At 59.9% G+C, this 12697-nt stretch overlaps 1 pseudogene; it reads right to left on the bottom strand.

Moving 5' to 3' along the window:
- Positions 1-10264: 10264 nt before the first annotated feature.
- On the bottom strand, positions 10265-10877 carry LOC149284456 (18S ribosomal RNA; annotated as a pseudogene; the record flags this gene model as incomplete).
- Positions 10878-12697: the final 1820 nt, after the last annotated feature.

Raw genomic sequence — 12697 nt, 5'->3', positions numbered from 1 at the left:
ACCGTGTCGCCGGGCTAGGTACGTCACTTTCCGCTTAATGAGGTTGAGCCTGTTCCCCCACAACATGCGAAAGAACAAACCGAACACCCGCGAGTGAAGGCTACATGGCAAAAGACAGGTGTGACTGACGTACGTAAACAGGGGCAATACGTAGGTTTTAATCAGGTGAACCCTTTCTCTGTAGGTCAGTTTCCACCGGCAACACTCGTCTACCTTGCTGCAGGCCACGGCTAACCGTTCGGTCCAGTTGACCAACGAGTAGTCTCCCGGTCCGAACTTAACCCCCAGGATTTGAATTTGGTCACGGGCCACTGGGAAACCGTCGGGGAGAGGGAATTGCTTCCCCTCCTTCCCGCACCAGAAAACTACGCTCTTGTCCCGGTTAATCCGGGAGGAAGTGGCAGCAGAATAGCTCTTCATCATTTCATCCACTGTGACTGCCTCCTGTGTGTCGGACACAATCACAGAGATGTCGTCAGCGTAAGCCAGTATCCGTAAGGGCCTTCCTGGGGTTCGGGCCACTCCTCTTAAACGACTTGCATCAACCCTTCGGATGAAGGGATCTATAGCAAAGACGTACAAGAGGGGGCTGAGGGGACAGCCCTGCCTCACCCCAGATCGGATTTTAAACGGTTTGCCTCTCCATCCATTAACAAAAGCGAAGCTTTCGGCCCCTCTATATAAAGAAATCAGCCAATTGATAAGTTTCCCCGGCAAGCCATACCTGCGCAAGACTGCCCACAGATAGTAATGATCCACCCGATCAAACGCCTTCGACTGATCAAGTGCCAAGAGATACTTATCCCCATCCTCTACCCTACACCGCTCGATGGCTTCCCTGACCTCGCAGACGGCATCAAAGACAGTTCTGCCCTTCACGGTGCAGTATTGAGAATCAGACAAGACCTCACTTGCGACCCCCTGCAAACGTTTAAAAATGATCTTCGCCAAAACCTTCCTGTCGACATTCAAGAGTGATATGGGTCGCCAGTTCCCCACATCAGCCGTGTCGACAACTCTGGGCTTAGTTAGCATAATCACTGCCGAGGATCTCATCGAAGGAGGGAGTATCCCTCTCCAGGCTTTCATTAAAAACTTCGGTGAGACTAGGGGCCAGGAGATCGCAGAAGGCATGATAGAATTCGGCCGTAAGACCGTCAGGGCCCGGAGATTTTTTCTTTGTCTGCTCTAATATTGTCTCCGTGACCTCCTCGACAGTGATTGGGCTAACCAACTCATCCAGCTTTCCATGATCAATCTCAGGAAGGGAAAGACCCATCAAAAAGTCGTCCGCCTGATGTCGGCAGGGTCTCCTCTGTCCGAGGAGCTCCACATAGTAATCGCGGACAACCCTCTGTATCCCCCGAGGAGTTTCCTCCAGGTCACCGAGGGTGTTCCGCAGACAGGTAATGATCTTAGTAGACTCCTTCCTTTTGCAACTAAGAAAAGGATCGGGTGAGTGATAAGCCCCATGATCCCTTTCCTTGAGCAAGGAGGCATACCTGTCATACTGGAACGTCCTCATCATGGATTTGACCCTAGAGATGTCCCCGGGATCACCTCGTTGCGACACCAGACAGTCGTGCAGAATTCCGCAACGGTGACCTGGTCATGAAAGAAGTTCTCGAAAGCCTGCTGAACCCAGCCTTCTGTCAGGATGTCAGAATTAAGTCGCCAAATCCCTTTACCTCTTAGCGGAGCCTGCGAGACATTTAACAGACAGGTAAGAATAAGGTGATCGGAGAACTCAACCGGTTTAAGCACAAGTGCCGTCACCGGAAGAGACTCCTTAACATAAATCCTATCTATCCTACTCTGGCAGTTACCTCACTGATATGTGTAACCTGTGAGGTCTGGGTTGTGCTTAATATGCACATCTACCAAGCCTGCCTGCCTGACTATTCTAGTAAGGGCCAAAGCGTCGTATCCCGGTTTGTCTTTGCCACCTTTCCTGTCTTTGGTCCTAGTAACGGTATTAAAATCACCAGCAAAGACAATATGCCGGGACGTGTAGAGGAAAGGCTCTATCTCGTTAAACAGACGCTTCCTCTCCCACTTGGTCTGGGGGGCATAGATATTAATCAGACGGAGAGGCTGCCTGCCTACCGACACATCAAGAACTACGCACCTACCCTTCGTTATCTCAATCACCCTATTGAATGTTATGTCCACATCCTGGAACAGGATGGCAACTCCCCCGTAGCCCTCCGTGGCTAGTGAAAAAAAGGAGTGCCCCCATCTCCAGTCGCGTTTAGCTGCATGCAGGGCCCCCAGGGAGTCCAGGCGGGTTTCCTGGACAAAGATTATATGGTATTTTTCCCTGTGCCAGTTATCATAGGCTAGAAATCGGGCCCTGCACGTCTTAATACTAGCCACGTTATGAGTGGCTAAAGATAGTATGGGGAGAGTCAGTGTGACAGAACCCTCCATCACTGGGGCCCCTGGAGAGGCCTGAGAGCCAGCCTCCTCCCTATCGACTATGGGCCCAGGCCTTGTAGAGACTTCTGTGTGTGAATACAGGGGTTCAGTCTGCTGATGTACCCCATGTTTTAGCACTCAGAGTATCAGAACTGTAACGTCAGCTGGACATCCTGTGGTAGGAAGAAGGCTGATTGTCTGTGCATTGTTAATTGTATAGGTGTGAAGTGTTTCCCCTGTTATTGTGAGTTAGCCCTTGTCTTAAGACCCCCTGTAGGTATGACTAGGTGTCACTGCTGCATACCTAATTATCAATTACACAACAGGTAGCTGTTAATCCTGTGAGCTCCTGTTATCCCTGTGTCCTGGCCATTGTCTGTCTTAAGCCAATTATATGTCTATCGTCATTCCACGTCTACGTCCCCAATTAATGTAATTATTTACGTCTCATGTCATTCTGTCCTTCCCCCGGATATTGTGTTGCAGGATTTGATCTAATTACTTCCTTCCTGCCATGGTAATTAGATCATGTGATATTTGTCTTGCCCCTTTTCTTACTTGTGTATATATAGCTCTGTCTTTGGTTTTAATAAATGAGTCCTGTTTTCACCTCAACATGAGTGTTGCCTGATGTTTGGGGTGGGCTGTAGCCACACTGTGTAGCTAAGCTTCGGATAGCCACAGTGCCAATGCGGCTTCGGTGCAGCGACGTCCCTCCTTCTATCTACAACGCTGGTTCTGCCCGGTGCTGAAGGGGTTACTTGTTGGTGTCCCGTCAGGAGGAAGCAACGTTTGGCGGGAGTACCCAGTCGGGGTACAGGTCGGTCCCGTCACATTGGTGGCAAGCGGTGGGATGCTTCCTTAAAGAAATTTGTTATGGTCTGATTTCCGGGGCCGGAAGTTTCCTCTTTCACACCGGAGCGGGGACATCCAAAGCACCAGGATTGGTCACCCTTCGGGCAGAGAAGGAGCAACGCCAGGATCCTCAGCTATGGAACTGGAGTTCAGATGGCGTATGCAGGAGGCATGGGCCCAACACAACGGACCTGTATCGGCTGAGGACGAGCTGCGGTGGAGTGATCATATCCGTCGACAACTCTGGTGGGAGACTCTGCGATGGGAACAGGAATACTTGGGTAAGTGCCTCCCAACCAGCAAGGACATTTACTGGTTCCAGCTGGAGGCACGAATGCCGTTGCTGGGAGAGCAGCCCAAAGAGGAATGGGTGGCAGAGTTAGAGGTGCTGGTCCAGACAGAGCTGAGGTTGGACGATGGATATCGGGCTCTGCGGTGGTACGCAGCACAGCTATGCCCGGGGCTGGAGGATAAAGGTCCTACAGAGGGCTATGGCTTCGGCGGCCCGGGATTACTATTGGAAAGCATAGAAAAGGATCCCGACTTCGGAAGTACATCGGAGTGTCGGGGGGAAGACATCCAGGAGCGCAGGGCAGAGGCTATCCCATATGTGGCCGAGCTGTGGGCTGACCTGGATTATTTGGTCACACAAGAATGGGAACTGGAACAGGCATATCAAGAGTTGTTCGACCATGTTCAGCAGTATGCCCCAGTATCCATGGATTTTGTTGACTGTTTATACGAGGATGGTAACTCAGGATGGGTAGATGAGGCTGCGGTCTTCACACCGGGGTCCTCCGAATGCTGGGTAGTTCGCCCAGATCCATACCCCTCAGCTGAAGCGCTGACAACAGGGTGGAGAGCCCCTGGCTTCTGCCCCGTACCTGCAACAGGAATCCAGGGAGATGCGGCAGCCGGCCCATCTCCCCAGCGGAAGCAGGAGCACGAGGGAGTGGAGGGTATCGTCCCTCCTCCCCAGCGGCTGTTGGATGACCCGGGAGACAGCGCAGCCGGCTCATCTCCCCAGCGGCGGATCCCAGTTGAGGGAGCTGAGGGTATCGTCCCTCCTCCCCAGCGGCTGACGGATGACCCGGGATACAACACAGCCGGCCCGTGTTCCCAGCAACAGAAGGAGCCTCAAGGAGGGGGTGCAGGTGGCATCCCTCCCCAGCGGCCAAGTGAGTGCACAGGAGATGGCGCAGACGGCCAGTCTCCCCAGCAGCAGCTCACAACTCTGGGAGCGGAGGAACCTGTTCTCCCTCCCCAGCGGCAGATCCCAGCTGAGGGAGCTGAGGGTGTCGTCCCTCCTCCCCAGCGGCTGACGGATGACCTGGGAGTGGAGGGTACCGTCCCTCCTCCCCAGCGGCCGTTGGATTACCCAGGACACAGCGCAGCCGGCTCATCTCCCCAGCGGCAGATGGAGCACCAGGGAGGGGATGCAGGCGGCATCACTCCCCAGCAGGTGGGTGAGTGTCCAGGAGATGACGCAGCTGGCCAGTCTCCACAGCGGCAGCTCACAACTCTGGGAGCGGAGGAACCTGTTCTCCCTCCCCCGCATCAGATCCCAGTTGAGGGAGCTGAGAGTGTCGTCCCTCCTCCCCAGCGACTGACGGATGACCTGGAAGACAGCGCAGCCGGCTCATCTCCCCAGCGACAGATCCATATTGAGGGAGCCAAGGGTGTCGTCCCTCCTCCCCAGCGGCTGACGGATGACCCGGGAGACGGCACAGCCGGCCCATGTTCCCAACAGCAGAAGGAGGATCAAAGAGGGGGTGCAGGTGGCATCACTCCCCAGCGGCCAAGTGAGTGCACAGGAGATGGCGCAGGCGGCCAGTCTCCCCAGCAGCAGCTCACAGATTCGGAAGTGGAGGAACCTGTCCTCCCTTTCCAGCCCCAGACCCCAGTTCAGGGAGCCAAGGGTGTCTTCCCTCCTCCCCAGTGGCGCACAGATGACCTGGGAGATGGCGCTGCCAACCCATCACCACAGCGACAACAGGAGCCCCAGGGAGAAGATGCAGGCATCATCACTCCCCAGCGACTGGGAAGATTCCAGAGAGAAGGTGCTGTAGGCACTTCTCTCCAGCGGCAGTTGTATTTTTCTGGAGAGTCAGAGGTGGGGCGGGGGAGTGCTGCTCTTGGAGGGGCAGATTATTTGGGGCACCAGTTTCGGGAGGGCATTGATGGGCTAAGTGAACTAACTGACTACGGAGTCAACCCGTTTGGGGTTTCCTCCTGTGTCAGTCCTATTTGGAAGGGGGAGAAGTGTGACAGAACCCTCCATCACTGGGGCCCCTGGAGAGGCCTGAGAGCCAGCCTCCTCCCTATCGACTATGGGCCCAGGCCTTGTAGAGACTTCTGTGTGTGAATACAGGGGTTCAGTCTGCTGATGTACCCCATGTTTTAGCACTCAGAGTATCAGAACTGTAACGTCAGCTGGACATCCTGTGGTAGGAAGAAGGCTGATTGTCTGTGCATTGTTAATTGTATAGGTGTGAAGTGTTTCCCCTGTTATTGTGAGTTAGCCCTTGTCTTAAGACCCCCTGTAGGTATGACTAGGTGTCACTGCTGCATACCTAATTATCAATTACACAACAGGTAGCTGTTAATCCTGTGAGCTCCTGTTATCCCTGTGTCCTGGCCATTGTCTGTCTTAAGCCAATTATATGTCTATCGTCATTCCACGTCTACGTCCCCAATTAATGTAATTATTTACGTCTCATGTCATTCTGTCCTTCCCCCGGATATTGTGTTGCAGGATTTGATCTAATTACTTCCTTCCTGCCATGGTAATTAGATCATGTGATATTTGTCTTGCCCCTTTTCTTACTTGTGTATATATAGCTCTGTCTTTGGTTTTAATAAATGAGTCCTGTTTTCACCTCAACATGAGTGTTGCCTGATGTTTGGGGTGGGCTGTAGCCACACTGTGTAGCTAAGCTTCGGATAGCCACAGTGCCAATGCGGCTTCGGTGCAGCGACGTCCCTCCTTCTATCTACAACGCTGGTTCTGCCCGGTGCTGAAGGGGTTACTTGTTGGTGTCCCGTCAGGAGGAAGCAACGTTTGGCGGGAGTACCCAGTCGGGGTACAGGTCGGTCCCGTCACAGTCGCCATCAAGGGTGATGAGAATGAGGAGACTTTCCCTTTTTCCGTACGTTCTCACCGTCCGAGTCTGAGGGGTACCTTTTCGCGGAGAGCCCCGCGGGCAAGGCGTCCTCCTCCGGAATCGGCACCTCTACTAACTCGCTATCCTCCACCTCTGCCAGGTGTCCTCGAGCTTCCGCGGCCCTTCCACCCTCCCCCGCCACTACCGGCGTCGCCTCTGCCGCCTCCTCGACCTCCATGCGGGTACCCCAGTCCATCAGGGCACTAAACCTGTTCTGGACTGGTATGTCCCCGCACGTCTTGCCGATAGCGGTTTCAGCGACGGCCGCCGCCGCTGATGATTTTGTGGCAGCGACAACGATGGATTTGGGTTTCGGGGCCCCGGAGCTCCCCCGTCCCGAAGGGACTTTCTCCCCCTCTAGTGTGGAGGGTGGATGCCCCCGGGAAGGGGTCTTAGCAGAGGCGGAGGATCTTACCGGACCTCTCCGAGCTGCCTCCTGAGTTGGGGTCTCCTTCCTCGGACCGACAGTCGTCCACCCCGACTCATCCCGCGTGGTTGCGGCTCGGGGTCCTGACGCCGATCGTGTGGTGATGCCTGTGGAAGGAGTACAGACAGAAATGGGGTGAGACATTCGTTTTTTTGGACGGACAGGCAACGGGTCAATGATGTTACTTACGGGGTCGGTGCCGGAGGAGGTACCTGGGGCGTCGGGTAGAGCCTTGTCCCGAGCGCCCCCCACAACTGGCCGCGGGTCTTCCTCTGCAAATTCGCCCTCTCCTTCCCAGATGCTGTCCAAGTTGTGCTGGGCTTCAGGACACGCTCTGTAGGAATGACCCAACACCCCGCACAGGTTGCAACGGATGGTAGTGCACTCCTGCTTGGAGTGTCCTACAACACCGCATAGGGTGCACTTGGTGACATCACACCCTATGCTGAAATGCCGGGGCGAGCCACACTTGTGGCACACCCGGGGCTGACCGGGATAGAAGCACGATACCCGGTCAGTCCCGATGAAGAAGGAGTTGGGCATGTGCTGTAGGAGACCCCGTACCTCCTTCAGACGGATGTTGACCGTCCAGCCGCCGTTCCAGATCCCGTCCTCACAGAGAGTCTTGACCGGGGTGGTCAAGACCTCCCCGTATCTGCGGGCCCACACCAGTATGTCCGCGACGGGTATGGACTCATTCCGCACCAGGAAGTTCACTTTGCGGACCTCCTGGCGCGATACGGCCTGGACATTGAACCGGGCCCATAGGCTGTCGCCGGACTTTGGCACCCCCTCCCAAAGGGTCCAGAACCTCTCCAGACCCCTCGGGGACATGAAACTGATGTCATACTCAGGGGTGCCGCTAACGTGGATGATGGCAAAAAAGTCCGCGACCGCAAAGCCCAGGTCCTTCAGGGCCCCTACCACCTGCTTCCTATTGGGCACGGATCCCTCCGCTACGTGCAGCAGGCGGACCACGTTCCTTCTCCGCATGGGTTGCCCCGCTGGGAGTCCCGTAGCCCGCCTGCCTGGTGGTGGCACCTGAACCTTCGGGGGACCCGCCGCCCAGGCGTTAGCGGTCGCGGGTGTCGCACCTGGGGCCACCGTTGGAGTGGGCAGCGTGGCCCCGCTACCATGTCCGCCCGTGCACCCACCGGCGGGTACCGCGGCCACCGTAGCGACCCCTTGTGTCACGGCGGGGGAAGGTGTCACCCCGGTGGGAGTCCCCCTTTCGGCCGGAGCAGGAGCCCTGACCGCAGCGGCCGCCACCCCCACCTCTTTCGAAGCAGGGGCGACCACCCCCGCAGCCCGGGCCACCGCCGACCTCCCGGGGTTCTGCCCCCCAGAGTCCTTCCCCACCCTGACCGTAGGGGCCAACGCGGGTGGTCCCGCGGTCCCCTGGCATACAGTGTGTGTGTTGTGCACGTGACTTTAAAATTACCGGGGGGCGTGGCCTGTGCCGCGGCGGGGGCGGAGCCAGCAACCGGCATCGCGGCTGCGGGAGCCCCGGGGGTCACCGGCACCGCTGCCGGAGTGACCCCGGCGGGGACCGCAGCCGCACCCGGCACTGTCTCCATCACAACCGCCGCGGTTTCGGCCGAGGCGCCCGGCAAAACTCCGGACAGATTATCATCTGTCCGGGGTAGTAAACACAGGGAGCGGGCCACCTGGGTAGCGGCGGCCCCGCTCGCAACAGCAGCTTCGTCCAGCTGCACTCCGGGCGGAGTAGTCTGGACAGGGGGAGGGCAGCCCGGTTAGCGGCGGCCCCGTACACGGAGGACGGCACCTCCGGGGACACCGAAGCCGCAGGAGCAGCCGGGACAACTAGGTCCACCACCACAGGGTGGATGGGACCAACTACGACGGGGGGAGCGGCCACAGAGCCGCCGATCCCTCTGGAGGGACAAGGAGGCGGGCACGCCGCCGGGAGCGCCGGCACGGATCCCGCGGCAGCAGGAGCCGCCCTGGCGGCCGCCGAAGCGGTCGCCGGTGCCACAGCCGGCCGCGGGGGTGACAAAACCCGCGCCCCGACGGGGGCCACGGGAGACGGACTGACACAGACAGGGGAACGTGAACGTACAACGGAGGGAAAACACACTGGGGGTGGGGGAACAACAGGGGACATCACAACAACAGGGGACATACCGACAGGTACATCGGGGAAGGTACTCACACAAGGTCCCCGGGGCTCACCGGCCAAACGCAGACCGGCGGGGATAGTGTCCCTGGCCCTCCGACGGGAAGGGCCCACTCTCGGATCCTCGGCAGCAGCGTCGGGGACCCGGGCCGGGAGGGATGGGAACTCCTCCTCGGACATGATGGGGGGGTATCCCCGACGCTCTCCTCCCCGGACGATGGGATAGCGGGCCTGCTCCTGGTGGTCTTCTTTTTCCGCCTCCGTGGCGCAGCTTGGATCCTAATGTCCTCCTCCTCGTCCAATTCCTCCATTGAAAAAATCAGCGGCCTTCGTATAGCGGACTTCTCCTGGGTCCCGTCGTACTGTGGTGGTGGCAGTGGCGGTGGTGATGTAGGCGCCACCGGTTCCGGGTCCTCCGGGGTCGGTGGCACCCCCGACTCCTCCACCTCCTGCTCCCGCAGCTTCTCCTGCAGGAACCGCACGCGGTCACGGTTCTGGGCTGTGCGTCTCGCCAACTCCGCTTCTTTCTCCTTCAGGGAGACGATCCGCTCCCGTATGGGGCCGCGATGACGACTCCCCACCCTGTTGCTCTGCTGCCGGAGCTCTTTCAGCTGTCTGGCAACCTCCTCCTTCTCCTCCCCCAGGGAACGCAACTCTTGTTGGAGGTTAGCCAGGGCCTGCCTGAGGGGTTCCCCGTCCGACTCCGCAGGTACTGGGAGCCCCACCTTAGCCTTTTGGGCATAGGAAGGGCCCTGTTCCACCGCCTCCTCATCTTCAGGGTTCGTATTCATACTCGCCTCGGCGGTCTCCAAGGCCCTGGCCCCGGCGTCCCTGAGGGCGAGGGCCCGTAGATGGAGGGCCCCCGGCAACAGGAGGGAAGTCGGGTCAACCCTCAGATGGTGGGGCAGACCGACTCCCTTCTTGAACATGGCTATCTTGGCGCTCAAGGCCGTGGTGTATGCCTCGAGCGCCTCCATGTTCCGACGCACAGCCCTGCATACGGTTCCTGCAGTCTCCCGGGATGGGAGTAGGATGCCGTCCTCCGTGTAGACCAGATTGTCACTTATGGCTGAAATGCGGCCCCTCCACTCCTCAATGAGGGTGGAGGCCATGATGAGACCCCGGGAAGGCAGTTACCTTCCCCGGGGTAGCAAACGTCCAGCACCAAAAAGTAAAGAAACAAATTCCACCAAAAAAAAAACAAAAAAAAAAAACACCTCCTCTCCCCTCGCCTCCCAACTCCACAGTGAGCAGCCGACGCCCAGCCCTGATTGGAGCTGGAATTACCGCGGCTGCTGGCACCAGACTTGCCCTTCAATAGATCCTCGTTAAAGGATTTAAAGTGTACTCATTCCAATTACAGGGCCTCGAAAGAGTCCTGTATTGTTATTTTTCGTCACTACCTCCCCGAGTCGGGAGTGGGTAATTTGCGCGCCTGCTCCCTTCCTTGGATGTGGTAGCCGTTTCTCAGGCTCCCTCTCCAGAATCGAACCCTGATTCCCCGTTACCCGTGGTCACCATGGTAGGCACAGAAAGTACCATCGAAAGTTGATAGGGCAGACATCCGAATGTATCGTCGCCGTCACGGGGACGTGCGATCGGCCCGAGGTTATCTAGAGTCACCAAAGCGGCCGGCGGGGGCGAGCCCGCCGGATTGGTTTTGGTCTGATAAATGCACGCATCCCTGGGGGTCAGCGCTCGTCGGCATGTATTAGCTCTAGAATTACCACAGTTATCCAAGTAACAGATGGAGCGATCAAAGGAACCATAACTGATTTAATGAGCCATTCGCAGTTTCACTGTACCGGCCGTGTGTACTTACACGTGCATGGCTTAATCTTTGAGACAAGCATATGCTACTGGCAGGATCAACCAGGTAGCTCCCGTCGTCACGCGGGGGCCCGGCGGCGGCCGGACCCGGACGCGGCCCCCGGCGGACCGCTCCCGCCCCGGGTGCCGGGGCGGGAGGCGGCGGGCGCCGGGGGCGCAGCCCTCGGATCGGGTCTGCGTGGGGGGGGACACGGCGAGGGGGCCGCGGGGACGGAGGTAGAGCGCGCGCTCCCCCTCCCTTCGTTCGGGGCCGGGAGAAAGGACGGTGCGTGCTCCGCGGCGGGGGGAACCCGGGGTGGGACGTGGAGCGCCCGCGGGTAGCCCCAACCGGCCGCGGCTTCGGGCCGCTGGGAGTCCGGGGCCGAGCAAACTCAGTCGCCTGCGAGGGTGGGGCCCGGGGGTCCGCGCCGGGAAGTGCGCGGGGAGACGGGCCGCTCGCCTGCACCAAGGGGCCCGCCGGGGACCGCCTGAGCGAGGGTTGCCTTCCCCGGCCCGGCGCGGGGCACCAGATCGGTCGTTGTCCTGGTCGTGGCGGTCGACGCCGACCACTCACCTATATATCCGGTGGAGGGTGCCTGAGGACCCTGGCGAACCGGGAAGGAGTTCCGCGACACCACCGGGAAAACCCGGCCAGGCAGGCCGACTTCGATGGAGCGAGGGTCGGATGCGGCCGGCAAATATACGACCTCATAGACTTCCAGGGCTTTTCAAGCAACTTGGCCTGCCAGAAATGGGGACTTAGAGCGAAAACGCCGGCCGGCCGCGAGCAACTTGTGCGGCCGGGAACGGGGGCTCGCGGCCGGGCACGGAGGCGGGTCCGCGGCCGGGGCGGGTAGGACCGACAGTGCGGCACACGGGCTGGGCGGCCCGAGGTCCGGGGAGCTCCTGGCGGGACCCTCGGAGGTCTACCCGGCGGCAGGTTCACGGGAGCCGGGGCCGGGCCGGGAGCCGCGGCCGGGGCCGGGTAGGACCGCCGGTGCGGCACCCGGGCTGGGCTGCACGAGGACCGCGGAGCTCCTGGCGGGACCCTCGGAGGTCTACAGGACCTACAGGTCTACAGCAAATCCGACCTCATAGACTTCCAGGGCTTTTCAAGCAACTCGGCCTGCCAGAACGGGGGACTTAGAACGAATACGCCGGCCGGCCGCGAGCAACTACCGGGGCGGGTAGGACCGCCGGTGCGGCACCCGGGCTGGGCCTCCCGAGGTCCGGGGAGCCCCTGGCGGGACCCTCGGAGGTCTACCCCAAGGTGGGCTTCCCGGGAGCCGGCCCGGGACTTGGGCGGGTTGGACCGCCGGTGCGGCACCCAGGCTGGGCCTCCCGAGGTCCGGGGAGCCCCTGGCAGGACCCTCGGAGGTCTAACCCAAGGTGGGCTTCCCGGGAGCCGGCCCGGGACTTGGGCGGGTTGGACCGCCGGTGCGGCACCCGGGCTGGGCCTCCCAAGGTCCGGGGAGCCCCTGGCGGGACCCTCGGAGGTCTACCCCAAGGTGGTCTTCCCGGAAGCCGGCCCGGGACTTGGGCGGGTTGGACCGCCGGTGCGGCACCCGGGCTGGGCCTCCCGAGGTCCGGGGAGCCCCTGGCGGGACCCTCGGAGGTCTACACCAAGGTGGGCTTCCCGGGAGACGGCCCGGGACTTGGGCGGGTTGGACCGCCGGTGCGGCACCCGGGCTGGGCCTCCCGAGGTCCGGGGAGCCCCTGGCGGGACCCTCGGAGGTCTACCCCAAGGTGGTCTTCCCGGAAGCCGGCCCGGGACTTGGGCGGGTTGGACCGCCGGTGCGGCACCCGGGCTGGGCCTCCCGAGGTCCGGGGAGCCCCTGGCAGGACCCTCGGAGGTCTACACCAAGGTGGGCTTCCCGGGACCCGGCC

Source organism: Sceloporus occidentalis, unplaced genomic scaffold, assembly GCF_023333645.1.
Source record: "Sceloporus occidentalis isolate IW3139 unplaced genomic scaffold, rSceOcc1.0.p SCAF_93, whole genome shotgun sequence".
NCBI lineage: Eukaryota > Metazoa > Chordata > Lepidosauria > Squamata > Phrynosomatidae > Sceloporus > Sceloporus occidentalis.
The sequence above is the reverse complement of the archived record's forward strand: the minus strand, read 5'-3'. Positions and strand labels throughout refer to the sequence as shown.